This window comes from Eptatretus burgeri, chromosome 3 (genome assembly GCF_056783735.1).
Source record: "Eptatretus burgeri isolate ZD-2024b chromosome 3, Ebu_testis_v1, whole genome shotgun sequence".
Lineage (NCBI taxonomy): Eukaryota > Metazoa > Chordata > Myxini > Myxiniformes > Myxinidae > Eptatretus > Eptatretus burgeri.
In genome coordinates, this window is record NC_140963.1 from 100609512 (window position 1) to 100637078 (window position 27567).

The following is a 27567-nucleotide window of genomic DNA, read 5'->3' on the forward strand; positions in this document are numbered from 1 at the left end:
CTCTTTCTATTTCTCTTTCTCTCCTCTCCTCTATCTCTCCTCCCCTCTCTCTTAGTATTCTCAACAGTGAAGCATATTTGTATGTATGTATATATATATATATACATATATATATATATATATATATATATATACATATATATATATATATATATATACATATATATACATATATATTTGATTGCTGCTGCTCACGCAGGAAATTATTGGAAATCAACACCTCACTCTCAACCACGGATATTTTTTGTGAGTCCGATTTGCATCCAGGAACACAACAATGATTGTTAACCATTTTGAAATTGCCACTCTCTCGTTTAAATGCTGAAAATTATGTTTGAAATACTTTTTCAATGACAGATATTTTATGACAACCAAACCAAACAGGACTTTGTGGACACTTGTATAAATCGGATCTCTAATACTGACCGAAAAGGCTGCGATTGTGCAGACAGTTGTACCTCTGTGTACTTTTATTGTGGTCAGAACCTTCTTCATGGCAAAACTTCCACAAAAAATTGTTCTATTTACTGGTGAAATGTGTTCACCAATGTTAATATTACTGTACCGTATATAAGTGTTCATACAGCTCACTTCTCTTCCCTCCTTCCTTGAGCATTTAGACCTAAGAATATGAAGACTATATTGATTCAGTTACAATATTGAACGTCTGGGGTAAAATGAGCTCGGTGTGGATAGCTGGCTATTTCCAGGGAAAAAAAAATCAGTCCAATGGCAAGTGAGGCAAATTAAAACAGGAAAGCAATTATATTTGCCTTCAATGTGGAGGAGCACCTTGGGGGTACACGTCTGGAAAAAAAAATTAAGCAAACACATCCACCGCTCGCTGATGCATAATTCATCGAGTATCGATTTTTCCAACATTTTCCCTGCATGAAACATTCCAAGAGCAGGGAGTTTGTTTTGAATAGAAATACAAGGGTGATGAAGAACATTCACGGTCTGCAGATGTTAATTGCAGTCATAAAGCTTTCTCATGCAACTAGCATGTATATTGATGTAAGGTGGAGTCATGCTTCGAGGTTCTATCCAATACCTGGACAAAAATTGTCGAATAATTACCGACATGGTAGTAGTACGACTACTCAATTTGCCTGGTACATACTTTCACTGATGTTTTTCATGAAAATCTAAACTTTGCATTATTGTGCCTTTGAGATGGCAAAGACTATGGCTGACCATCTGCCGCTTATGTATCATTGTACATATTGGTAGGCATATAAACATGTTAATCATTAATATGAATATCATCTATGCTATCCCAGAGAAATTTGTTGCACACGAAGGACAAATCGAGATTGCTGTATCCAGGCCACATATATTTGAGGCCAAAATACGAGCACAAATCACAGATTTGACCTGACTTTAAATCGGATCTAATGAGCCGTGAAAATTTCATTTTTATATTGATGACAACTGGGACTTGGGTAAAGATCTTTCAATTATATGAGCAAAATAAAAAATAAAAAATCTTTATTACAGCTCATCCACAAGCTGCACGGAGGCAGACGATTCAGTTCTTATTCTCAATGCTGCACAAGTGGCCTTGATACACCTGCTCCAAACGTTGGCATATTCTAAAAATGTAACTGTCATGTTTTTTAGAGTATGGCTGACAATATACTACACAATAATAACCAAGGTCGACGCTGATGATCCAAATGACGATGTAATAGTAATCAACATTGTGGCTCATCTAACAATGGTACTGCATGCCAACTATTCCTCACCAAGAAATCCATCAATGGCATTTAGTGTCCTCCTCTTGATTGTATGGCAACATGTTTTGTACCTGCAAGCAGATTAATGCTCAAAACACCATTATCTCTCCTGTTTATATCCATATGTGCATAAAAAAATTCTACATCCCTCTATGCATTAAAAACCTTTCTGCTTCCTTGAAAATCCCCCTTTTACCATTCCACAGATGATTCCATGTTGGGTCAGACTGTTTTTTTGGTGGGTGATCTGGTTTATGGTAATGCTATATGGCAATCTTGCACCGTAATAAGCAGGTGAAGATTACATCCTTCTCTGCAGATGTGAAAAAATGACAAAACGGAATAACCACCTGAAACATGACAATCGATGCTGGAAAGCCCTGCAATCGTACTTTGTTCTTCACAAAGATCAGAAAGCAAATACTAAGTTTTTAGTCCCCTACTGGTTTGGATAGAGGGGACAATAGGTTAGCTCTCTGTCCATCCATCTGTCCCACCTGTGTTTTTTCAGACTTTTTCCCCATACCCTTTAACATATTCAACTGAAATTTGGTCCATGGCTTTATTATGATAAGGTACAGAACCAGTTTGAGTTTCAAGGCGTTTCATCAATTTTTCAGAGTTATACCCTTTTTTCGATTTAGAAAATATCACATCGGGAGGGGATGTGTATCGCAAAGCAATTCTCGCTCTTGTTACTCGTGTAATTGCTCGTAGAGGTACAGTCACTGCAGAATCTTTGCTTCATTATTAGCCACAAACGTACTTGGGAGAAGTCGAATGATGAACTAGACATGCTCGTGAAGCAATGTCGACCTGCGTTAGCAGATGGGTAGAACAATGGATAAAATTAACTGAACGTTTATTGAAGTATGCCATCCGCTGTGTGAAGTAAGTAGAAGCTACCGTTTCAGCCATTAACCCTTCGTTTGAACCAAAGACCAGTTAATGGTTGATCCATCTTTTGGTTGGGTAATTAATCCACAACAATGAGAACAGCAAGTTCATGTTGTCTGCCATTATCATTATCATACCCTCAGAAAAGGTGAGATGATGCATCTCTTGTATACCTATATTAATTAACCCTACCCACAGAAACAGTGTGAAGATGTTGCATTTGGTGCTGGGACATGATAATGGCGACAATGATTGGCACAAACATGAACACCATAACTGACACAAATTGTGCCAACCCACTACTGGAGACAAGGTATTAGACAAGTTAACAACGTATATTCTTTAATCATGCAATCCTATTAAATATTCAGGGTACAGGAAATGAAGAAAAGTCGAGGAAAGAGGAAAGGGAAGGTGGAAGGATAATACAAAGGGGGAGAGTAGAGGGTAATAGGGTAGGAGAAGATGATGAAAAAGGGATGAACCTGAGAGCAAGGTCAGAGGATGGAAAACATGGGACATAAGGGGTTAAAAATAAGTATATTCCATCGTTTTTGCATATATACTATGTAGATGGCTCCTAACGTCTTACAACTTCATGTAAGGATAGGAGTTGGAAAGATTGAGAAAAGTAAAATATTTTTTAAGAAAAGGAAAGAAAAGGTGCTAAGTAGCAAGGTGATTGGAAGGGAGGGGGGGGGGGAGTGAAATATGGAGAGGTGTTTGTCAGAGTTTGAGCTGTAAACAAGAAACATTGGAAGGTCGCACACAAATTGCATCCTGAGAATAGTTGCCATGTGGTGTATTGCTTGTATGGATGTGGGAATTCTAAATCAATCTTGCAAGTCACTCCCCCCCCCCTCCTTTGGAAACTCCATTAAAGTGTGCTAAACTTAAGCTTGGAATTCCTGTTACTGCATTTGACATTTCATTTCACCGATATGCATGGTGTTTTAAATCATTACGTGTCCATTTAATCATTTAAAATTCCTGTTTTAACAACCCATTTTTCAGGGATGGAATAAGAAGAAGAGATTTGGAGCTTAATGTCGAGATTGCAATGGTACGACAGCAGGAACCCTTTATAATCAAATGTGACAGACATGGGAGGAGCACACAAAATTATACATAGTAATACTTCTTGAAGCAATATAAAAATGTATAATAGTACACAGAAGGAGCACACAAACAACCACCACAACCACCATGACAGCAGCAGCAGCATCAACAACAACTTCCATTACATGTTATAAATATTCCTTTTTAGTGTGTTTCACTTCATCTTCTCTTTCACAGTATGCATGACTAGTCTCTTCCTAAGGTGGCCATGCTCCATGATTTAGTGATCTACCACATATCAAACCTTAAATTGGACATCTCAGAGGAAAGCACATTTTCAACTAAAATATAATGCAAGGACCAACCTTGTTTCTCGTGTTATTTCAACTAATCAAGTATTTGTATTACCTATGACTTGCAGTTTAATTCAATATTATGTAATTATTTTGTATACAATGGCAAAGTGGTGATAATACTTGACTGCTATCCAACAGGTTATCAGTTCAACTCTTGCTGAAGATAGCAGTTTCATGGATTTTTTTAAATCTCAGAAACCAAGCTAGTTTAGGAGAATCATCACGATGTTCTCGGATTGAAGGTAAAAACCCAGTTGCCTTACTGGTGAAATTCAGGGACGAGTTAATGAAGCTTCCCCAAGTGGTCTGGTCAATATGTGGCAACAGTCCACACTTCGTGACTAAAGCCACCATATGTTAGCCGATGCAATACAAGTACAACATTGTCAGCAGCGAATCTTGTACAATCTTATTTTGTCAGAGACTGCTGAACATTTAAATCGCACAACGCAATTGCTGACAACACTATTTTCGTTAAACAAAATGGAAATGAAGAAAAAAATTCAGGGAGAGAATGAGAATGGTGAAAGCTCTGAGCACTGTTTCTTTGGCACTCGCACTGGCCCATGGCCAACATCATGCCAGGAGAAAGAAGCAGTTGTGGGTTGAGGCCTGGGTGGAGAGAAGGCTGATTCAGGGAGTGTTCAACCAATATGCTAGTGGAACTTGCAGTAGAAGATGAAGGAACTCGTATTTATATTTATTAGTAAATTGCTCTTCCATTCATTATTCACAGGGCTCGCAAGGCTCAAACTGCTCCAAGTCACAAGGCTCGAGCACCTCGGTTTGAAGATCGCAGTTGTCAGGTTTGTTGCCAAGCACGGGGTTGGAACCGCAAGGGAGGGTGCGAGTTACCGGAAGCAGAGTGACCAAGAGCAGCGAACTCTGACCTGAACTCTGGTCAGGTTCAGGTCCAGATCCAGACCTGGTCTATCAGTGGAATAAAAAACGGAAACTGTCAGCCTGGCAGTTGGAGGTATGGGCTCCATTGAGCGCTGTTCTCGTTTGAGTGTGGTTTGTGCCGCCGTGTCCCCGCACCTAAAAAATTAACGCGATTTCATTCGGCAATCTACCACATCACTAGAGCCTTCCATAATGTTATGTGAATCGGGCAATACAGTTTAAAAAATAGTCGCACATCAGTGCATGCATTCACCAGTCACAATTGTCGAGTTTTCCTCTTGGTTGTCGCAGGCCCATGTCCACATCCAGTATTTTATGATTGTCACTCTTTACACTTTCTATTTTGGGATCATACATGTTTGGAATATTGTCCTGATATTTACATCAATATGATCATCAATCGTCATCCACAGAATCTGATAAATATTTGTCGAGGTATAGTCAAGCTTATTTCCCGAATCGGATGAGATATTGGGTCAACCATTCTGCAAGAGTGGCATAAGGACACGTTGAGTGGGGAGTATAAACCAAATTGTTATGTCCGATGACCTCACAAACAGAGCATAAGCCCACCCCTCACCCCTTGCCCTTCCTCTACCTGCTCCTGGGATTTTTAGGGACCAACGAACTTGACTTTCTCACTCGTATGTCTAATAATTAGAAACACACACATACATACACACACATACATACATACATACACACACCCATACATACATACACACACAAACATACACATCACACATGCACAAACAAATACACAAACATACATCCATGCACATGCATACACATACAAATATACATACACACACACACACACACACACACACACACACACACACACACACACACACACACACACACACACACAAATACACAAACATACATCCATGCACATGCATACACATACAAATATACATACATACACACACACACACACACACACACACACACACATGCACACACAAATACACAAACATACATCCATGCACATGCATACACATACAAATATACATACATACATACACACATATAAACACATACATGCACAAATACACACATGTACATACATACACATACATACATATAAACACATACATGAACAAATACACACATGTACATACACACATACATACACACATACATGCATACATACACACACAAATGCACACACAAATGCACACACATACATTCACACATACATACACCTAAACAAACACACATACATACGCACATACATACACGCATATAAATACATACATGCACAAATACACACATGTACATACACACACATACATACACACACATGCATACACATACACACACACACACACACACACACACACACACACACACACACACACACACACACACACACACACACACATCCATGCACATGCATACACATACAAATATACATACATACACACATACATACATACACACACACAAATGCACATGCATACATGCACACATACATACACACATACATACACATATAAACACATACATGCACAAATACACACATGTACATACAGACACACACATACCTACACACATACATGCACACATACAACACACATACATGCATACATACACACTTACACACACATGCATACCTACAGATAGATATATAAACAAGTACTATAACTTTTCAAATTACGAGCTCGAAGTGATTTCATGCATTTCATGAGACGATTTTCCATGATCTACTCTCACGGACTAATTAAAGTATATCATCGAAATATTATTTCAATTATTCCAATGACAATTAAAAAATATAACGAGTCTTATAACTAAGCCGATATTCCTATTACTTTAAGCAAGCAAGGCTTTTTTCCCTCCTCCACACATACACAAGAAAAGATGTGATTTCCAAAGCAGTTCAAAAACTCCAGTTCTGGTTTTGGAGCGTTGGCAGGTCTCCTTCAGGGCTCCCTGCTGACAATCTCAAAGTTAAGTTTCCAGTCGTTATCTGTCCCGTTTTAACTGTTTATTTTCTCACCCACATGTTACCGTGTCTTCCTAGTTCGTTTTTGTTTCAAAAATCGTGCTATTTTGTGAGATTTCGTCGAACTTGTCTTATGGGTGCTTGAGGCCTATCCTTGAGGCTTGAGGCCTACCCTTTGTTCCCCTCGGTGTACCATCGTGTTTATTTGTTTTTTCTCCCCATTATCTTCAATTTCTATCTTTCCCACTTTATTAACGTCCCCATCCCTACCAACTAATAACTCTTATCATAAATCAAAAAAAAAAAAAAATGCAACCTTTCTCCGATTCTTCTTCTTCTTCATCACTTCTTCATCCTCCTCTTCTTCCTTGATTTTTTTCTACCACACTTCCATGACCGAATCTGTTAACTCTTTCAAACATTAATAATAATAACAAAAACGATCTCTTATGCTTCATCTTCCTCTTTCACACATGTGGTTCTCTTTACTGTTTCATATTGCACGACTCTTCTGCTATTTAAACAGACTGCTCTCAATTCGACCTCTCCTTCATACCTTGCCTAAAAAATCCAACTGTTACAGCGTTTCTTCTCTCCATTCTCTGAATTCGCCTTTATTGCATCCCTCAAGAAATGTGTTTAATCACATAACTGACCTAAAACTTTTAAAAACCCCAGTTTGCTATGAATGTTTGCTTTCCATCAACCATTCTTTTTTTCCAACTTCAGTGCCAACTCACTCCTCTCACCCCTTACTCTCAAAGCAACCATCCCACTCTTCCCCTCCAAGCCTCCCTCTCACCTCTCTCAAAAACTCCCTTCTCACCTTTCTCCCACCATTTATCCCCCTCACTCATCCTTCCCAAAGTTGCCGCCCCTCCCATCCACAAAGCTGCCTCCTTCCACTGCCCTCTCACCTCAATCTCTTCACTCCACCTCCTCAAATCCTCAACTGCCTTCTTCCCCCTCTCTTCTCCCCCCTCTCCCCCAGCACCACAGAGCCTTTTCTCCTCCCCATTCGGCCCCTCCCCAAGCTATTCTACTATCCCCCACACTCTTTCAACAATCCTCCTTACCTCCCCCCCCACCCCCTGCACCCAAAGCCTCCTCCCCTACCTCTTCATTAAAACTATGGACCTCAAATATCTGGGGCCTTCGCTCAAACCTTTCAGATCTTTCCATACAGGTTGCCACTGACAAACCAGACATAATCTGCCAAACAGAAACTTTCCTCCCCCAAATCCTGTCTGACTCCCAAGTATCTCTCCCCGGTTACTCCCTCCTCTGGTTTGACAGACCTGAGCCTCGCCCTGGTGGAGGAGTTGCTCTCTTCATCAAAGACTCTATTCCTCACTCTCCATGCACTGCCCTCACTCCCCCACACCCCCAGGAATACCTCTGGCTACGGTTTCCCCTCCACTCCCACCTCATGTTTATATGTGTACTGTACCGTCCACCTTACAGTGATGACTCCATCTACACCTCACTATCTGAAAACATGGAGCAACTTCTATCTTCTCATCCAAACTCTCTCTTCCTCATATGTGGTGACTTCAATTGTCATCATGCCAGTTGGCTCGGTGTGGGTACCTCTCTCACCTGTCATGGCACCTCAGCTAAAGCTTTCTGCGACTCATTGGGACTGATTCAATCGGTCAACTTCCCTTCCTGGATCTCAACTAATGGTACTCCATCTCTTCTGGATCTGATTTTGACAAACTTCCCTGACAATATCTGCTGCTCTTCTCTCGCTCCAATCGGTTCTTCTGACCACGTCCTTGTCAAAGTGGACATCTCTTTGGCTATTATCAGAGAACCACCTCACCGCCGTTGAGTCTGGTATTTCACTCATGCCGACTGGCAGGGTCTCCAAGCAGCCCTCAAACTTATAGACTGGTCTCCTATCGCTACTTTCTCAAACATCAACTCATCCTGGGAATTCTTTCAAAGAAACTTTCTCTCCCTCATGCACAGATTTATCCGCTCTCATGTTCAGTTGTCCTACCCCTTCCTCCCGCCCTTGGTTCACTGAAGCTTGTGGTGAGGCAGTTGTCCTGAAACAACTTGCCTTTGCCTCATGGAAAGCAAACCCAATTGAGGGCAATCTCAGTTCCTTCCATAAAGCTCAGAACAAGTGTGTATCTACCCTCAGGAGAGCCAGAAAACAACATCTTTCTCATCTCAAGTCTGAACTCTCAAACCTCTCTCCCTCCTCAAAATCCTGGTGGTGTCTCATCTGTTTCTGGTGTATGTTCCCCCTCCATCCCTCCCTCACCTCAAATGGCCACACTGCTGATACCGCACGTGAAAAAGCTGAATGCCTAAACTCGATGTTTGCAGCTAAATCTTGTGTCCAAAACCCATCACTTTCTCTACCCACCTTACCCAGTCGCACCCAACTGTCCCTCAACTCTGCATCCTTTTCTTCTGACAAGGTGGAGAGCTTGCTGTCAAACCTCGACTCAGATTCTGCAACCGGTCCAGATGGCATCAACCCACGTGTCCTCAAAGCCTGCTCTTCTGCTCTTGCTCACCCTCTCTCTGTTCTATTCACCCTGTCATTTGCTCAAGGTCATCTGCCATCTGCATGGAAATCAGCAAACATCACTGCCCTGCACAAAAAAGGTGCAAAAACAGATCCCTGCAACTACAGACCAATCAGCCTTCTCCCAATCATCAGCAAGGTTATGAAATCCATCATCACTTCAGACATCAAGCCACTGTCACACCTTGACGTTTTAGCCGGCGTATGGCAATGTATCAAAATGTATGTAAAACGCTGGCGTACGCTGAACTATTGATGTTTTTTTTAATTTTTGGGCATATAATAACGTGTTGGACGTATGCATAACGTATTAGGAACGTACACCGAACGTTTTAATCACATATAGATAACTTATACCAACGAATGTTGAGCGTGTTGTTGGCGTTCACAACCTATGCCCAACGATAGTCTAACTTATGCATAGCGCGTGGCAGCGTATCACCGACGATCACGTGGCGTAGGCTATTCATAGGCTGCGGCTCGACGATTCAAATCATAACCGCACGAGACATCGAAGTGTGAAGCTGCTGTCACACCTTGATGTTTTAGCCAGCGTATGCCAACGTATGAAAAATTTGCCGAACCAAGCTGGCACACGTCGGATACGTTATGGGTAAGTTTTGTATAGGTTAAGAGCACGCTTGCATACGTAATTGTACGCCGAGTACGTCGAGAAATTTTCAGCATGTTGAAAATTTCTCGACGTACTCGACGTATGACACATTCCGCATACGCTGGCATAAGTTGCAGGCATGCTACGCGATCGTTGACACACGTCGACATACGTTACTTGTACGTTACTCATCAGTCGAAACACATCAAGGTAATGGTTCGCGTCAGTGTTCCAGACTCCCTGTTTTTTTTTTCTTCGGTATGACGGTTATGATTTAAATCGTTGAGCGGCAGCCTATTAATTATATTATATTATAACTGCACTAGAATTCGAAGTGTCAACATGACCGTCATACCAAAGAAAAAAAAAAAACAGGGGGTCTGGAACACTGACGCTAACCATTACATTGACGTGTTTCGACTTATGAGTACCTTACAAGTAAAGTGTGGCGACGTGTGTCAACGATCGCGTAACCTGCCTACAATACGTTACTCATAGGTTAGAAATAAGTTTCGGGTATGCTAAACATTACCTCGACATGTTTCGACTTATGAGTAACTTACAAGTAACGTATGTCAACGATCGCGTAACGTGCCGACAACTTATAGCCAGCGTTATGCGGAACATGTGAGTCATACGCTGGCATACAGCGGGAAATTTCAAGCATGGAAAATTTGTCAAACAGCTCGGCAAACTTCGACGTTTGCCAGCGTACTACGACGTTTCCCAGCGTTCTACGATGTATACCAGCGTTCTACGACGTATGCCAGCGTGCTCTTAACGTATAGAAACTTACCCATAACGTACTCGACGTGTGCCGGCGTTTTAGCCCAATTTTGCACACCTCAGGCATACGTTGGCTAAATCGTCAAGGTGTGACAGGGCCTTCAAATCCTTCCTCTTCTTCAATGGCTTGATTTCTGATCATCAATTTGGTTTCAGACCAGGTCACTCGACCCTGGATATGCTGCTTCTGCTCTCCCAACAATGGATGGAAGCCCTCAATGCCAGACAGGAAATCCGAGCCGTATCCCTGGACATATCACGTGCTTTGGCCACAGTCCAGCACCCTGCCCTGCTCACCAAACTCTCTTCCTATGGTATCCAAGGCCATCTCCACTCATGGCTCGCAGACTTCCTCTCCTGTTGCAGTCAAGGTGTGGCCCAAAATGGAGTTCTTTCATTCACCTTCCTGTCCAGGCTGGAGTACCTCAAGGTAGCGATCTGGGCCCTGTTCTTTTTCTGGTTTTCATCAACGAACTCTCTGACTCTCTGGAAAATCCTCTATATCTCTTTGCTGATGACTCCACCCTCTGCCGTACCATCTGTCATCCCTCAGACCGGCAAGCAGCAGCTTCTTCGCTCACTGCTGATCTGGATAAAATCACAAACTGGTCCAACACGTGGAACATGTCTTTCAATCCGGACAAATGTCACACTCTCACTATGTCTCTTCGAAAGGACCGTTTAGAACCCCCCCCCCCAATCCACTTTCTCAACAATTCTCTGGAAGAAGTCCTTTCTTTCAAGCTTATGGGTCTCACTATCTGCCATGACCTTTCCTGGGAAAGCCACATTTCAAACCTCGCCTCCAAAGCCAGTCGCCGACTGGGAATCCTCCGTCGTGCAAAGTCCTTCCTCAGCCCACCTGAGCTCCTGACCACTTACAAAGCTTTTGTCCGCAGCCTGATGGAGTACTGCTCTCCCCTCTGGGCTGGTGCTCCTGCCTCCCACCTTTCTCGGCTTCACGCTGTGGAAACCAAGGCATTTCGGGTCATTGGCATCTCCCACAATGAGGCTGAGTCTTTGGGCCACTCACTCAATCACCGCAGGTTGGTCGGTGGTCTTTCTGTCTTCTACCATTTCCTCTCCAGCATCGCCCCCCTGTTCTCTCTGCGATTTGTCCCCACCACATTTCCGCAGGGCGCTCAAGGTCCGCCAACAACCCCCTTCTGGTAAAACTACCAAAATCACGAAACACTGCTCACCTTCACGCTTTCATCCCTCTTTTTTCCCACCTTTGGAATAAACTCCCTCATTCTATTCATTCCCATTCTTCCCTCCAGGCCTTCAAAACAGCTGTTCACCACCACCTCTTATCATCCCCATCAAAATCCTCGATCTTTTCTACCCCCGATAATCCACCCAAGCCCACCTCCTTCAAATTCCCTGCTTTCCTTCCTGAAAGTCCCTGTAATGTCCATCTTCTATTCCCCATGTTCCCTGTCCCATCCTTCTCCCTTCCACAGATATCCTAATGTCTGTTCCCCACTGTTTTGTCCTTCCCCCTCCTGCCCCTCTTGTCTCATGCCCCCTTGATGTGCGTTGTGTGTTTGCTCTCATACGAGCATTGACAAGGTATACAAAAAAAAATTAACTTATCTTTTTCTGCTGTTTGGAGAATTATATTGAGTAAATTTAAGATTTAGGAATGTAACAAATTAACCAGCTTCATTGAACTATATGATTTCATGCATTCACTGCTTGACCTCACATCCTGTTACCCAGAGGGACTGCCTATCCAAAGCATCTGCCAGATCTGTGTCTATATTTTCAGAGGTTTCACGAGGTGCTCAATAGGGGATCAAAGCAAATCTGGTCTAAAAATAAAAATAAAAATGGTCGTTAAAAAAAAAAAATGTTTTAACGTTTGCATGGACCTCAAACAAATGTACCACATGACGTATACATGACGTATAAATGTACCACAGGTATTTGCTAGTATACATGCACAGGCAAATGGCGGATTTTCTGCAATGTTTATTTCATGGGTGATTGAACATTGCGATGTCTCCAGGGTTGTTCTGCATTAAGCTGCAACTCTTTTGTGGATAGTCATTATATTTCATTAACTGCTGCATGGGTGGTGAAGACGGGCTTTAAAGTCAAAAGTATCCTTTATGGTATGCAGCCACAGTCTGGCCAACCGTTCCTCATTAACCATTTAATTGGAGTGCTTGCATGAGTGCTTAAGACACTTGCCGATAGTAAAGATTAATGTTTGTGAACATATCGCTGAAACGTCTATTTAAATGTAACGTTGCTTTTTGGTGAAAGCTGCTCAATGTTTCTGGGTTGTATACAGTAAGTACTGTAGTTGGTAATCACACTGGTTCCAACGTGTGTGTGTGTGTGTGTGTGTGTGTGTGTGTGTGTGTGTGTGTGTGTGTGTGTGTGTGTGTGTGTGTGTGTGTGTGTGTGTGTGTGTGTGTGTGTGTGTGTGTGTGTGTGTGTGTTCTCTCTTAAGCATAACATATTCGTTCTGCGAACTCGCCTACCCCCATCTCTGTCTCTGTGTCTCTGTCTCTGGACAGTGTTTATGTCTGGGCAGCGTTTGTCTGCAGACATATCCGGATGGTGTTTATGTCTGGGTGTTGTTCGTCTCCGGACAGCTTGGCTTCAGATGTGTCCAGGCAGTATTTATGTCAGGACAGGAGTTTGTCCCCAGACTGTTTATTGCATGACGGGTAGAAATTGGATTTCAGACATTATTTTGTTTCCATCTTCATGAGCCTGGTGTGGCTCAGTGGTTAAGGCGGTGCCTTTGGAGCATTGTTGTCCTGAGTTTGAGCCCCGCTTGCCACTGAGTTAGCATCAGGGGGTTTGACTCAGCCCGTCATCCTTCTGAAGGTCGGCAAAATGAGCACCAGTATACTGGTAATTATCCCTGCAGGGTCAAAGTCGACTTATGGGTTGTTGGTAGGAATGGCATCTGGCTGTAAAAACATTGCCACAAGAAAGGTTACTATGATTGGAGCCTGCAAAAAGCTGACCCCTGCTCTTGGATAAAGGCTTTCAAATGGTTTGATGATGATTTTGTTTCCATCTTCACTGATATTCTATGCAGAATCATTTTGATGAAACAACATGTATCATAATTAACGCTCCACCGCACATCCGCCTTCCCTTCCTCTCACCCCACACTCTCTTCCCTTCTCTTGCTCCCCCTCCTTCCTCTCTCTCCTTTCCACTCCTCTTCACTCTCCCTGCACTCTCTCCCCCCTCCTCCCTCTTCCCCACTCTTTTCGTCCATCTCCCCTTCAGGATTACCGTCAGCGAAGTGACGGGTGGTATTTGCTAGTATACATATGCATATATATATATATATATATATATATATATATATATATATATATATATATATATATAAATATATATGTATGTATAAACATTTCTATATATGGATGTATATATATATATATATATATATATATATATATATATATATATATATATATATATATATATATATGTGTGTATTGAATGCTTATGGAAATTTAAGCAGGTCACATAGGAAGGGGTGCTCCACGATGCGGCATCTGTATGTTGAATGCTTATGGAATTGTAGGCCGTCGCTTGGATAACTCCGTGAGGCGGCGGGTCGTTTCACCGACCGTGGTCACCAATATTTCAACCGCGTGGCGTAGGGTTATTTTGTCGAGATCCAATATACCGAAGTAACCACGCGATATTGGCTACTGGGGATCTACTCCCACGGAACGCCTGGCCGAACCGGATTCACTCTACGGGCAGCGATAAAATTACACCTGCGGACTACCACTCTGCCACCCACCTTTCCGGCTCGGATGCAGTCAAGCGGGCCTGCCCAGGACGTCCCGGCTACAATTGTTCGATTACCGGGGATAAAACCCCGCCTAAACTCAGATCCGAACCATGCTGGACCAATGCAAGAAGGGACGGAAATGGACTGAGAACATTTCTGTGATGATTTATTTACAGTAAATGGAGACACAAAGCAAGACTTGATACGAATATGCAAGCAAGGAATATTTACAATGATCCAAAAACACTTATTCAGTTCTACGAAACAGGCCCACACCAGAAACACACACAAATGAAAAGAAACCCAGAGTTCTTTGTTGGACACTCACAGCCGAGGAGAGAGACTTGCTGGGGGTCAGAGTCCAGCTGGGTACCTGACCGTCGGAGGAAGGGGGTGCTCCACGATGCGGCACCTGACAAAGGTCGTTTGTTTTGTCCCCAGTCGCACGTGTGGGACTCGTTCGTGGCGGAGCTCGGGTGGTGAATAGCCGGGGTCCATGGAGGGGGGTCGGGGTCGCTCTTTCCTTCCTTGTAGAGGGCCAGCAGAGACATGTTCGCCGCCTCGATGACCTTCTGCTCAAACCTCATGACACCCTCGTAACAACCACTGTTAGCACCCCTTTGTAACAGCCTTCGTAACCCCTTCGTAACAGCAAAAACCCCTTTCCTGACAGCAAAAACCCACCAAAACTCTGCTCTCAGAGAGTGTTCGGAGATTTTTATGGACCTCCCTCAGCGGGGAGGGGCCTTGGTGAACACACCTCGCTGTCCACCTTTCATTGGACAGGGTCCCACGCCATACCTTTCCGGGGCGGGGTTCTGGCCTTGTTTGGAGAAAGCCGACCCTCCCTCCGCGCATGTTTGAGAAAGATCGTGGTGGTGAAACTGCCTCGAACATCCTTGGGAATCCATCTCAGGCAAAGGTGCTCTGTGGCCCGCGAACCGAGTGCTGCAAGCGCGATGGTACCGTGGATCGTTATGGGCCGAGGGGTCATGCAGATGGGATGGTTGTTAGATGGCTTGTTGGATGTAGTAACCTAACTAAAAGAAATCACAACGAACGCCTTTGATTCTCCCACTAGACAAAAGGAAGGGGATCTGACGATATGCATACTTAACGACATAACTGACTTTTGGGACATCTGTATGTTGAATGCTTATGGTTTCCAGATCCGTAACAATATATATGTATCTGTAAATATATATATATATATATATATATATATATATGTATATGTATATGTATATGTATATATATATATGTATATGTATATGTATATATATATATATGTATATGTATATGTATATGTATATATATGTGTATATATATGTATATATATATGTATATATATATATATATATATATATGTATATGTATATATATATATATATATATATATATATATATATATGTACAGTTAAGCCCAAAATTATTCATACCCTCACCAAATTTGGAGTATTTTGAATCGTGTTATTTGAGGAATGAGTTTCTTCTGGTTTAACTTACATAAGAATGTGACAAACAGCTAAAAGAATCACTGCAAGAGACATTTCAAGAAATACATTGTTTCGGGGGTATTTTATTGAGAGATTTACAAAAAAATGTCAAGTCCAGAATTATTCATACCCTTGCTTAGATCAGTTCAGTCACATTCAGTGATCAATGGAAAAGCCTCTGTTTGTGATTTCAGCCTCCAAACGGTTTTTATACTTGCTCACAAGGTTTTTTGCATGTCTCTGCAGGGATTTTGGCCCACTCCTCCTTCGCGAAGGTCTCCAGGTCTTTGAGGTTGGAAGGCTTCCTTGCCATCACACCGGTCTTGAGCTCCCTCCACAGATTCTCGATTGGGTTGAGGTCTGGACTTTGGCTTAGCCACTCTGGAATGTCTACATCATTATCCCAGAACCATTTCTTGACTGACTTGGCAGTGTGTTTTGGATCGTTGTCCTGCTGATACGTCCAATGCTCCCCGAGGTGAAGTTTCTCTGCGGACTGTTTGATGATTTCCTCAAGGATCTTGATGTACTACTCCTTTTTCATGATGCCATCCACTTTGACGAGATTACCGGGCCCACTGGCTGAGAAATATCCCCAAAGCATTATGCTCCCACCTCCATGCTTGACGGTCGGGACTGTGTTCTTAGGGTTGCATGCTTCACCTTTCTTTCGCCGAACGAAAGCAACATCTCTGTGCCCGAAAAGCTCCATTTTCGTCTCATCCGACCACAGAACTGAGGACCTAAAGCTGGGATCTTTGTCCACATGAGCTTTAGCAAAGGCTAGACGAGCCTTTCTGTGCCTGGGATGGAAGAGTGGAGTCTTTCTTGGTCGGCGTCCATGGAGACCCCTCTTGTGCAACATCCGCTGGAGTGTCTGCCTTGATATCTTGGTCCCAGACTCGCCAAAGTTGTTCAGGAGAGCTTTAGTAGTGATCCCTGGATTGTTGTTGGCCTCTCGCCATACTTTTCTTGCCAGACGAGGTGACACCTTTGGCTTCCGACCACGTCCTTCAATGGTTTTTACAGTGTTGAACTCCTTATACTTCCTAATAATGCTTTGTATGGTGGCAACTGGCACACGGAACTGCTTCGAAATAGCTTTGTAGCCTTTCCCCTCCTTGTGAGCATTCACAATGCACAACCGAAGGTCCTCACTGACTTCTTTCTTCTTCGCCATGCTGGCAATTACCTTAGAATGATTGCATCAGCTCCCCTTAATTTATAATCTTAAAGCAGAGTGTTGTTCTATAACATTCCTCACTGTACATTCAATAGACCACATTTGTAATGCATTCAGATTGTATGCACACATCTTGGAATAATTGCATAACATTATAAAGAATCTTAGGAATATCAAAAGAATGTGCATTATCACAAACATTGGCCCCAATTTTGAGACTTGGTATGGGGTATGAATAATTTTGGACAGGCATAAAAACAGAAATCTTAATATTTCTATTGTTATGCAGATAATGTTGAGCCAAAATATATGTGTATTTGTACATGCCAACTAAATGTCCTTGGGTGAAGTGATAGTTCCACCACTCCAGCTTGTAGGTATGAGATAAATGCAAAACTCAGATTTTTCATCGTGTATGAATAATTTTGGGCTTTACTGTATGCGTAAATATATGTATTCATGTATGTATATATATATATATATATATATATATATATATATATATATATATATATATATATATATATATATATATATATATATATATATACTCTACCAGTGAAAAATTTTAGAACACCCCCATTTTTTTCAGTTTTTACTGAAATTTAAGCAGGTCACATCCAGTGAATAACCTGAAATGGCACAAAGCCAAGTGGTAAACTGCCAGAGGTTTAAAAAAAAAAGTTTAGGTTTCTAAAAACTGAATAATAATGTAAATTTCAGAGTTGTTCAAAAAGGCCCTTTTCAGGGAACAATTAATGGGTAAGCAACTGCAGCTGGAATGCAGCAGTGGAAGTAAATTAAGACTTCAAAGTTGATGTAAACAATTCCTTCAGGTGTCCCAACTTTTGTTGATTAGTTACAAACCCTCTGTCTGTATACTGTATAAGCAGTGTTGGAACAGACTGTGTTGCTGCACCCTCTGAAGCATTATTTGGACAATATTGCATTGCAGGAAGTAGTATATTGCTATCATAATGGTGGGAAAAATAAATTAACAAAGGAAGACAGACAGCTCATTATAACCCTTAAAAGTGTAGGTTTTTCCTTTAGAGAAATTGCAAAGAAGCCAAGGTGTCAGTGAGTGCAGTTTCCTCCAACCTCAAAAGGCACTTGGAAACTGGAGGAAACTGACAGGAACAGGTCTGGCAGACCCAAAGCCACAACACAATCAGAAGACAAGTTTCTGAGAGTCAACAGCTTGCGTGATAGGTGACTCACAGGACAGCAGCTTCAAGCACAGCTTAACACTGGTCGAAGTAAGGAAGTCTCAGTTTCAACTGTGAAGAGAAGACTTCGAGCTGCAGGTTTGACAGGTCAAGTGGCAGTAAGAAAGCCATTGCTAAGATGGCAAAATATGAAAAAGAGGCTTGCCTTGGCCATGAAGCACCAGCAGTGGACTACTGAAAACTGGAAGAAGGTCTTATTAACCGATGAATCAAAATTGGAAATCTTCAGTTCATCACGCAGGGTTTTTGTACGCTGTCGAGTCGGTGAAAGGATGGTTCCTCAGTGTGTGACACCAACTGTCAAACATGGAGGAGGAAGCGTGATGATCAGGGGCTCTTTGGCTGGATCCAGAGAGGGCGATTTGCACAGAGTGACTGGCACCCTGAACCAAAAGGGCTATCACAGCATTTTGCAGTGCCATGCAATACCCTCTGGTCTATGCTTAATTGGTCAGGGGATTCATCCTACAGCAAGAAAACGACCCAAAACATACCTCCAGGCTATGTCAGAACTACCTTGGAAGAAAAGAACAAGACGTTAGGCTTCAAATCATCTAATGGCCAGCACAGACTCCAGACTTAAACCCCATCGAGCTGGTTTGGGATGAACTGGACAGAAGGGTGAAAGCAAAGCAACCAAACAATTGCAACACATTTGTAGGAACTTCTGCAACAGTGTTGAGAAGAACTTTCCAAACAATATTTGATTTCGATTGCAGAAAGAATGCCACGAGTATGTTCAGCTGTTATATCTGCAAACGGTGGCTACTTTGATCAGTCAAAAATTTAGATTAAATTTTGTTCAACAAAACGACTCCATGATTTCTCTTTTATCTGCAATTGTTTATTTGTTCAATGCTTTCATTTCAGAGTGCATTGAAATATTAAACTGCTTAAATTTCAGTAAAAACTGGAAAAATGTGGGTGTTCTAAAACTTTTCACCGGTCAAATATATATATATATATATATATATATATATATATATATATATATATATATATATATATATATATATATATATACATACATACATACACATATATACACAGACACTGGGATAAAGAAATTGTTTTACCTTCCCAATCATAAATGGACCGGCATGATCGTCTAGAGGTAGAATGAAAAAGTCTTCCTCGTGAAGGTGAGTGTCGACTCTCACTCATCTTTGTGTCATTTGCAGTGTCAACATGTGTGCCCTCCCTCGAGTGGACGTTAAACAGGAATCCCATCTGTCGGCATTAGTTGGTGGATGTTAAAGATACCACTGTGTCCTTGTGAACAGTTGACAAGCTATCGCCGATATCCTGAACAAATTACTCTGAGTTGAGTATTCTGCAATTGGTGGTGACCCGTTCAGTCTTGATACCAAGCCAAGAAAAGCTTCTGCATATCCGACACTCTGGTCTGGAACATCATAGTAATAGTCATAAGAATAATAATAATAACAACAGTAATATACAAATATATTGAAAAATAAAATTCATTGGCATTTCTTGGACTATTTATTTTCATATTGCTCTAACTTTTTAATCCTTCATTCTTTAATCTATATAATACAGTATAGCCAATGTTATGACTCATTATTTCTAGTCCTGAAAATGTAATAAGATAAGCTGATGCATTGAGTTTTTGAATTTTGTTTAACAAGTGTGAATGAAAATCATGGAGCATAATTCATGAAATGATAATGGAATATCTCATTACTTTGGCCCAGCCTATTACCCATGGGGAGCAGGCATGCCCACTGCTCTCACCAATCAAAAGAACCCTTTCTCAAATGATGCAATTTCTTCCAGAAAACTCATTTCAGTCTCATGGGGTAATAAGTCAAAGGATCAAACCATTTTAAAAACTGGCTTGCAGGGAATCACATGATGAAATATGGTAATCGTGCATATACCTATTTATATCAAAATAATAAAAATAACAAATTATTGAAACAAATTACATCATAATTAATGATATATATTATACTGTCGGATCGATATTTCCAAAGAGGAAGAATAAGCTCAATTTCGTGCACATAAGTAATGATTTACTTCGACAAATAATCATTTGTAGAGTGAAGATCTAGTTGAAGCTGGAAGTCCATAATGACCAGCTCTGCATGGATCATGTGATGACAGACAATGAATTGATCCTCTTAATAATATTGCACTTCCCCCTTTATCTTCTCACTGTGTTTCATTCTGCTTGTGTGCAGCTTGTTCACCCCCATGTGTCCTCCCCATCCCCTTCATCTCACTCTCACTTCTACTCTGCTGTTGGTGTTTTCCCCTTTCCATTTTGTTCCCTTCCATGAGCCTCGCTCATATACACTTAAAAATAGATATCTTCTTATAAATCTTTAAAAATAAAAAATAAAAATTATCCAAAACATAAGAATACATGTATTATTTTCTTTTGAAAAAAAAACAAAACTGGGGGGCTGGGTGGGTTGAGAACTAGGTCTTGTTGTTGGGAGGGGGGTTGAGGAATAATAAGAAAGGAGGAGTTGGGAGGTGGTGGGTGGTTGAAGACTTGAAGATGAAAGAGTGTGTCGGACAGAAAGTTGGGAGTCGGGGTGAGATGGAGAGAAGGGCCAGAGTTGCGAAGGGGCAATTGAAGCTTTGGGGGGAGGTGTAGGGGGATTGACGTCACATTTTACATTACGTCGAATTTCCACGGGTCCCAGCCATTATGCTGTCAAAGGATATTCCAAGCGAAACTCCCTAAATATTACACACACTATCGGGAACAAATTCCCTTTCAACAGACTGGTGGGACAGGGTTATCTGCAAGAACGTAATAATTGCATCCATACGTTTTTATACTAAATGGAAATACTTTTGATTGAAAAATAATGAAAAGCATTGGCGTATTTTGAATTACTGAGAATATCATTCACAGAACTGTTTAAAAAATCCCTCGTGCAAAGACACCGGCTATTTTGACCCATCCATCATAACTAGGTTTTTGGAATGGACTTTAGAACATGTAACTGAAAAATCAGTCCGAAGCTAAATGTGTAATCCTCCTCGAGTATATGCTAACTGCTTGGATCTCGTAAGTGATGCACATATCAGAGAGCCTTTTTCATGAACACTCTTGCTACCTTTGATCATATTTTGAAGCAGGATGACTTATTTTGAGATACTTAAACAGCAACTTCCACCTTGGTACAAATAAATCTCTTGCCATATAATTGGAACTTCCCTCCTGCATCTCTAAGCCATGAGCTGGGTTATAATGAGGTACAAGTTTTCACAATAGGTACAGAAAAACCAACCATCCCCTACTTCCCCTGTTCATTTTTGTCAAGACACGAAGGCGACAACTGCGTGACTTGGATTTACCTGCACAGCAAGGCTGATATCTCAGTTCTGCCTTTTAATGCATTGACCTTCTTCAGCATATGCTCTCTGACACAGCATCAGAAAACTGGGAAAAAATAATAGCCCGCTGTCAGATTGTTTAATCCCCAGCTTTTAAAGAGCAAGTTTAGAAACAGGTGGGTGAGCATAATGATGCAATTTATCAACCGTCTGAAAATATGACTTTGTAGGGATGATTTCACAATAAAACTCATACAGAAGGACTTTCATCGGAGTCTGACTGCAGGCAATTTCTACGTGTTCTGCATCAATGCATCAGGTCTGATTGTACTCGATAGATGCAGTGGTGTAGACATGCATGCAGCATCATTGATTCACCAATCCATCATCATGGTCGTACACCTACAGAACCATAACTTAACAAAATATGTTGGGGAGGTAAGCAAACAAAAAGAGAGTGGGAGTTGCACAAATTGACAAATGGTCAATGAAAGAAAAGTTATGTAACATCAATGAAGTACATATAATCATGATGTGAATAAAATGGGATATTGTGATCATGTATTGTAAATATAAGGTAATTATTCATGTGAATATATGTTTCGGATGGTTATGGAAAGCATTTGTATCAAACTTGGGTGAATTTATTTAAGAGTGACAGACGCCAGTCATAAAATCACTTTTGCTGTTACTTAATACATTCGGTTTCTCTAGCCCAAAATTTTCCTAAGAGGTGCTAACCAGGTTCACAAACTGTATCTCACTTGTAAGATAACACCAACCATTGGCATTTGGGTTATCTAGCAACAGGAAGAAATTTCATTTTGTGGAACTGTACAAATTTCATAAATCTGCATAGAGCGTCCCATACAGAAACACACAGAGAGACAGAGACAGAGACAGAGACAGAGACAGAGACAGAGACAGAGACAGAGACAGAGACAGAGACAGACCTTTTTGACTTTTAAGTCCTTTTATTACAAAAAGAAACAAAAAATGTCTCCCATAAACCCCGACATTCACGGATTGTCAATTCACGGGACCCAGATATTTGCGGTTTATAAAATGTGAACTGCTACTACTTTCACAGCCCCCTGTACTCCAGATATTCGCGGTTTGTGCAGACATAAGCCATCCCCCCACCACCATCTCCCATGTAAACCATATTCGTGATAATCCCTTACCCACAATCCCCTGCACGGGTCTGTCTGTGCAGCATGTTCTGGGCCTAACTCTTTCTCCGCGTCCCACAGCCTTGACCTGCTGTGATTCCTCATGCTAATTAACTTTTGTGCTCATTGTTTAAAATCAATCAGGGGTCCAAAGTACACGAGTAGTACAGGAGGTGAGTCTGCTCCCAAGAAGCCAAAAAAATGATTAGCTTGCGCCAGAAGGTGGAGCTGCTTGACCAATTAGAAAGAGTTGAGAGTGTGGCCTCTGTGAGCAGACATTATCGTGTAAATGAGTCCACTGTCCGGTACATAAAGGAAAATGAGAAGGCAATTCGTGAAAGTGTTGTGGAGAGTGCAGCACCCAGTGCCAAATTCGTTACACATGTCAGGGTCGTCCATATTTAAATTCCAAATAAGGTTTTGGCATTGCGCACCGTCCATCCATCCATCCATCCGTCCATCCGTCTCCTATTTAGACTTCTCCAACCAAACAACTGGGCTGATCCGGCTGAAATTTGGCAGCAACTTTCCTCTCCTGAATGGTAATGGAGATTGCAAAGCTCATTCTGGTCACATGACTACTGACAGTCATTTTGACCTTATAAATTTCTTCAAAAATCTTTGTCTCAAGACCCACCAGTCAGAATGCTACCAAATTTGGGTTACAACATTAGGACAGGGTCCTGATGTTAAATCCTGGAGGCTATTCCGTTCACTTGACCAGAAGTGTGTCAAAATGGCGGTCGTGCAAATTCCTTCCAAAATCTTTTTTTCCAGACCCACCAGTCAGAATGCTACAAAATTTGAGTTACAACATTATGCCAGAGTAGGGATGTTAAATTTCGGAAGTTATGTCAATCAAGTGACCAGAGGTGTTTCAAAATGGCCGACTTAGTCAACTTTTTGGAAAAATCATGTAAATTCCTTTGAAAAATATTCTTCTCCAGACCCAGCAGTCAGTATGCTACCAAATATGGGCTACAAAATTAAGACAGTCATGATATAAAATTGCGGAGGTCATGCCGATCACGTCACTGGAAGTGTGTCAAAATTGCGGACTTAGTCAATGTTTGTGAAAATCGCAGAAATTCCTTCATAAACCTTCCTTTCCAGACCCACCAGTCAGAATGCTACAAAATTTGTGTTCCAACATTAGGCCAGGGAAGGGATGTTAAACTATGGAAGTCATCCCGATCACGTGACCAGTAGTGTGTCAAAATGACTGACTTAGTCAACTTTTGGGAAAATCATGTAAATTCCTTTGAAAATATTCTTCTCCAGATCCAGCAGTCAGAATGCTACCAAATTTGGGTGACAAAATTAGGACAGGGTCATGATGTTAAATTGCAGAGATCATGCCGATCACTTGACTGGAAGTGTGTCAAAATTGCGGACTTCGTCAATGTTTGTGAAAATTGCATAAATTCCTTCGTAAACCTTCCTTTCCAGACCCACCAGTCAGAATGCTACCAAACTTGGATTTTTACATCAGGCCAGGGCCCAGATAAGCTACAGGCCCAGTGGTCCTATTTATTTTATGTGTAAGCATTTTTAATGAAACTGTAATTATGTGCATTCATGATCTTAAACTTATAAATTTTTCTGTTATGAAGGATGAACCGCTGGATACCTATCCCTCTTTCTCCCACTGAAATAGTGCCCTGACATTCACGTAGTTTTCAAGAACGTTTCCCCTGGGAATTTCTGGGTTCTACTGTATGCAAAAAACAAATATAATAGTACAAAAAGAAGAAGAAAAAAAAAAACACGAATAAATAATACAAAGAAACCAAATGCAAAAAAATAGAAGGAAAAGGCAAAAAATACAAGCTACAAAAGTATATTTTTTGTACACAGAATTGGGGCTCATAGAGAAGGTAGAACACATAACAGACCGGGAATAAAATACTTAAACGAATTGTGGGAAGAGGTGGTGGGGAAACATACCAACTGCAGGGTAGAAGTGCAAAATAATGCGAGACTTGAAGGAATAAAGGACATAGGGAATAATGAGAGCAAAGGGATGGGGGAGGACACAGAGGGTGAGCAAGATGCATACAGCCACAAACTCTCAATGACAGAAGTGGAAGTTAAAATTGTGGAAGAAATGGAACAAAATTTTATTTTGTAGAAGCATGAGGGAGCAGAATGAAACCCAGTAACCTGTAAATGTGGATCGAGAAGGGCTTGGGGGAAGGTCCTAATGAGGGTGGAAGAGATGATGGGTTTGATGATGGAAAATGGCCTGAGATTGTGCTGAACAGATGCCTAGTTCATTTTCAAGCACTTCACAAACACCTTTGACACACCATGTTTCAATGAAACTTCAAGTTACAAATACTCTTGGAAAAATAAATTTCAAGTAGCAGTACATTCAAAGTACACCACCCCCATGCCAAATAAATATATCACAAATCCTCCAGTGTGCGACATTGCCAGGGAGCCTTTGGCGCCCGGTGATGCCACCTTGCAGCACATGAAGTCAGAATTCGGAGAGCGGTATACAATAATGAATAATTGATTGATTAATTGCATAATTAAAATAATTAATTTCGAAATCAATTGGCCAAAAGCAGCCGAAACCAACACTTTCATCCAAATCTGCAACATTAATCGAAAAATTAATTAGCAAATTGATTAATCAATAAATCAAGAATACCCTTTATCACCAAATCACCTGTTCACTGTTGTGTCGAAATAGCTTCCTAGCTCAAAATGTGGCTAAGATTCAGTGCCAACTCACCCCTCACTCTCACTCTCAAAGCAACCATCCCACTCTTCTCCCTCCAAGCATCCCTCTCACCTCTCTCAAAAATTCCCCCCTCACCTTTCTCCCACCTTTCCCCTCACTCATCCTTCTCAAAGTTGCCCCCCCTCTCATCCACTAAGCTTCCTCCTTCCACTGCCCTCTCACCTCCATCTCTTCACTCCACCTCCTCAAATCCTCAACTGCCTTCTTCCCCCTCTCTTGTCCCTCCTCTCCCACAGCACCACAGAGCGTTTTCTCCTCCTCATTCAGCCCCCTCCCCGAGCTATTCTGCAATCCCCCACACTTTTTCAACAACTCTCCTTACCTCCCCCTCGTCCCTTGTCCTACCCGCCCCCCTCCCCCCCACCCCCTGCACCCAAAGCATCCTCCCATACCTCTTCATTAAAAGTGTGGACCTCAAATATCCGGGGCCTTCGCTCAAACCTTTCAGATCTTTCCATACAGGTTGCCACTGACAAACCAGACATAATCTGCCTAACAGAAACTTTCCTCTCCCAAGACGTGTCTGACTCCCAAGTATCTCTGCCCGGTTACTCCCTCCTCCGGTTTGACAGACCTGAGCCTCGTCCTGGTGGAGGAGTTGCTCTCTTCATCAAAGACTCCATTCCTCACTCTCCATGCACTGCTCTCACTCCCCCACACCCCCAGGAATACCTCTGGCTACGGCTTCCCCTCCACTCCCACCTCATGTTTATATGTGTACTGTATCGTCCACCTTACAGTGATGGCTCCATCTACACCTCAATATCCGAAAACATGGACCATCTTCTATCTTCTCATCCAAACTCTCTCTTCCTCTTATGTGGTGACTTCAATTGTCATCACGCCAGTTGGCTAGGTGTGGGTACCTCTCTCACCTGTCATGGCACCTCAGCAAAAGCTTTCAGCGACTCATTGGGACTGACTCAATCGGTCAACTTCCCGACCCGGATCTCAACCAATGGTACTCCATCTCTTCTGGATCTGATTTTGACAAATTTCCCTGACAATATCTGCTGCTCTTCCTCCACTCCAATCGGTTCTTCTGACCACGTCCTTGTCAAAGTGGACATCTCTCTGGTTGTTATCAGAGAACCACCTCACCGCCGTCGAGTCTGGCATTTCACTCAAGCCGACTGGCAGGGTCTCGAAGCAGCCATAAAACTTAGAGACTGGTCTCCTATCTCAACTTTCTCAAACATCAACTCATCCTGGGAATTCTTTCAAAGAAACTTGCTCTCCCTCATGCACAGATTTATCCTTTCTCGTCTTCAGTTGTCCTACCCTTCCTCCCGCCCTTGGTTTACTGAAGCTTGTGGTGAGGCAGTTGTCCTAAAAACAACTTGCCTTTGCCTCATGGAAAGCAAACCCAACTGAGGGCAATCTCAGTTCCTTCCACAAAGCTCAGAACAAGTGTGTATCTACCCTCAGGAGAGCCAGAAAACAACATCTTTCTCATCTCAAGTCTGAACTCTCAAACCTCTCTCGCTCCTCAAAATCCTGGTGGCATCTAATCAAATCTGTTTCTGGTGTATGTTCCCCCTCCATGCCCTCCCTTACCTCAAATGGCCGCACTGCTGATACGGCACGTGAAAAAGCTGAATGCCTAAACTCTGTGTTTGCAGCTAAATCTTGTGTCCTAAACCCATCACTTTCTCTACCCACCTTACCCAGTCGTACTCAACTGTCCCTCGACTCTGTTTCTTTTTCTCCTAACAAGGTGGAGAGCTTGCTTTCTCACCTCGACTCAGATTCTGCAACCGGTCCAGACGGCATCAGCCCACGTGTCCTCAAAG

At 41.9% G+C, this 27567-nt stretch overlaps 1 protein-coding gene across 1 annotated transcript in view; it reads left to right on the forward strand.

The window, feature by feature from the left end:
* The first annotated feature begins 4797 nt into the window (after positions 1 to 4797).
* LOC147030536 (uncharacterized) overlaps positions 4798 to 27567 on the forward strand; it is a 75757-nt gene continuing 52987 nt past the window's right edge. Inside the window, exon 1 of the mRNA XM_085874677.1 lies at positions 4798 to 5027. The gene's annotated coding sequence lies outside the window, so the exon portion shown is untranslated. The remainder of the gene's footprint in view (positions 5028 to 27567) is intronic.